Here is a 3,680-nt window from a genome sequence, read left to right on the forward strand (position 1 = left end):
GGCTCCGAGGGTTCAGCAGGTGCCACAGGGTCCTAGAGAGAGAGAGAAAAAAGGAAAGGAAGGAAAGGAAGGAAGGATGTGAGGAATACAGAGCCCAAATCCATCTGGACCAGCCACCAACCAAACTCTGTACAATTTGGTGAATATAAAAAAAAATGGCTTATTCATGGCAGTTCACTTAGCTATACTTTCAGTCAATTTCCTCTCCCTACTTTAGAATCAGAATCAGCTTTATTTTACCAAGTATATATCCTACATGGAATTGGACTCCTCAATAATGACCAACAATAAAATAATACAAAAAATAATAATAAAATGTCTATATACAAGTCAAGTGTTCTGGAAGTTGTAAACATTACAAATAGGGCAAAGAAAATTAATACTGGATGGATATGCATGGACTGGATAATTATGTTCAGTATTTGCATGTGAAGATGTCTATTTACTGTATGTACAGTGAGTAGGATTTATATTGACATATTACAATATGTACATAAAGTGACAGTTTTTCCAGAAAAAAAACTACACAATTAACCAAATATCAGAACCGCAATCTTTTCCTAAACCTAACTAAGTAGCTTTGTTGCCTAAACCTAATCAAGTCGATCTATTCCTAACCCTAACTAAGTAGCTTTTTTGCCTAAACCTAACCAAGTCGAGCTATTGCTAACCCTAACTAAGTAGCTTTGTTGCCTAAACCTAATCAAGTCGATCTATTCCTAACCCTAACTAAGTAGCTTTTTTGCCTAAACCTAACCAAGTCGAGCTATTCCTAAACCTAACTAAGTAGCTTTGTTGCCTAAACCTAACCAAGTCGATCTATTCCTAACCCTAACTAAGTAGCTTTTTTGCCTAAACCTAACCAAGTCGAGCTATTCCTAAACCTAACTAAGTAGCTTTGTTGCCTAAACCTAATCAAGTTGATCTATTCCTAAACCTAATTAAGTAGCTTTGTTGCCTAAACCTAATCAAGTCGATCTATTCCTAACCCTAACTAAGTAGCTTTTTTGCCTAAACCTAACCAAGTCGAGCTATTCCTAAACCTAACTAAGTAGCTTTGTTGCCTAAACCTAATCAAGTCGATCTATTCCTAAACCTAACTAAGTAGCTATGTTGGCTAAACCTAATCAAGTCGATCTTTTTCCTAAACCTAACTAAGTAGCTTTTTTGCCTAAACCTAATCAAGTCATTCTATTCCTAAACCTAACTAAGTAGCTTTTTGCCTAAACCTAATCAAGTCAATCTATTCCTAAACCTAACTAAGTAGCTTTTTTGCCTAAACCTAACCAAGTCGATCTATTCCTAAACCTAACTAAGTAGCTTTGTTGCCTAAACCTAACCAAGTCGATCTATTCCTAAACCTTACTAAGTAGCTTTGTTGCCTAAACCTAATCAGGTCGATCTATTCCTAAACCTAACTAAGTAGCTTTGTTGCCTAAACCTAACCAAGTCGATCTATTCCTAAACCTTACTAAGTAGCTTTATTGCCTAAACCTAAACAAGTCGATCTATTCCTAAACCTAACTAAGTAGTTTTGTTGCCTAAACCTAATCAAGTCGATCTATTCCTAAACCTAACTAAGTAGTTATATTTTGAATAGACTGGGGCGGAAATTGATACACGAATCAAATAGATTCAATTTACCGAGACATGCTCAATAAAAGTATACAACTATGTTGTATACCTTTATCACAAACAGTGATCTGTTCCTAAAACTAACCAAGTAACTTGTGTTTCAATTCACGTTAACCATGTGTTTAAAACTGCAACCGCTTCCCTTTCATAATGTGCCGTTTGAAGCATTAGAGTGGTCGTGATAACAACTGATAACGGACATTTAATGGGCTGATAACATTTGAAGGAGGATGACTCCATCATTTAAAAAAAAAAATCCCCTCTGATTTAGGAGAATTGATTGGAAATAATATAAATTATCTCACCCCATTAGCCCTTTATTCGTGACTTCCGAATAATCAGATTTTTTTATTAGATTCAACCTTAAGGACTTGCAGTAGAGGGAGAGCAGAACAGAGCAGAAGAGGAGAGCAGACACAGTGATGGAGCCGGAGAATGTGGGAGGCACATGAAGGAATATTATTGTTTCTTCTGCATACTAATGACAAAGCCAGAGATGAGACAGGAGAGACAGGAGGGGGAGGTGGGGGGGGAGGCCGAGGCAGCAGAGGTGAGCAGGTTTAGGGGAGGAAGAGCCATCCATATGTTTATTCAACCGGAAAGAAAGGAAGGCTGGAGAGGCTGATGGAAGGAAAAGATGGCCTTGTTTACTCCCCATCAGGACAATAATGAGCGATGATGAGGGGGAGACAGACGGAGGCAGGGGAGCAGAGCAGAGAGGGGAAGGGCAACAGATAGAGGTGAAAGAGATGGAGGGATGGAAGCCTGGAGGAGAGATAGATAGAGGTCTTAATGAACAGACTTACTGTTGATCCACATCAGTTATTCACTGCTTAATAAGAAAATGCCTCCTGGCACTGTTTTATCTTCAAGCCTCTCGTACAAAAACATCCTCTCCATACTGCTAAACATTTGTTTTTATCTAATAAATCTTCGTTAAATGGTAGGAAGTGCTGGGATATTACTGGATAATGAAGGAATATGCTGATGCCAATGAAGAAACAGCAGCTAGTGATATTTACTTGATTGTATTACAGGGTTTTATCGTGGTAAAACACAACAGCAGATTCAAGTTAAGACTAAAGTAAAAGCAACATAAGCATTTACTGGAAACATAATGCAACTCCGTCAAGGACGTTTTTTTATTTCCATTCCTTTATTGACGTTCAGTGGAAGAATAATGAAGCTACTTCACGTTCTTTATGAGCTGACAGATCCAGTTTATGCGGGCTCAGAGGGGACGTACCAACAGTACGGTCTTCTGCTGATTGTAGCTGGATGAAAAACTCCAGGGACAGTCAGAGATGTTCAGCGGAGTTTCCATTCAAATGTTCACCCTGAATGTGTCAAGTCCTCAAAGCTACAGAAAATGCTTACCTTGATTTTTTTTTTTTTTTTAGAAATTGCACAGTAGGCAAGACAATTACCTAAAAGGAGAAGTAAAGTGTACTTATACTCTTCATACTTTATTCTTCATTTTATACTTTACATTATCTGACACTTTCCGAGCACAGCCTATCTATTGCCTCCACACGGCTCTCAACATGGAGACGGCTGAGCCGATGGTTAGCAGCTAACGGCATATATCGTTAAGAAGTGAAAGTCAAATATACGTTCCATTGCGATGCCAGCGCCCAGCAGCAGAGCTACGCCTCCGCCAGTTTGGACTGTGATCGGGTCGACTACCATAATGACGCCAGTAAGACGCCCGCTCGCAATGTGCCGAACAAAAGTAAAACTAAATTATCTCTATTCTATTGTCATATATTTCATTTCTATACCAAAATGTCCTGTGTTGAACGATAAAAATATTATAAATTTGCATACTCTTATAAGTATTTCACTTATTTATTTATTAAACTTTTTGCCCGGCTGCTTCCCAGAGGAGCATACAGTGAGTGATGGACATAAATGGAAGTTAGTTAGTTTCTTTATTAAAACGTTGTGAGATCTAAAACAACACAGTCTCACTGCAGTTCATGAAATAGTCACAAAATTGAATCCATATGATTTGTGTACATAGACACAAATTTCCCTTTTTGTCG

The sequence above is a fragment of the Sebastes umbrosus genome, chromosome 24, assembly GCF_015220745.1.
Source record: "Sebastes umbrosus isolate fSebUmb1 chromosome 24, fSebUmb1.pri, whole genome shotgun sequence".
In the NCBI taxonomy this organism is placed as follows: Eukaryota; Metazoa; Chordata; class Actinopteri; order Perciformes; family Sebastidae; genus Sebastes; species Sebastes umbrosus.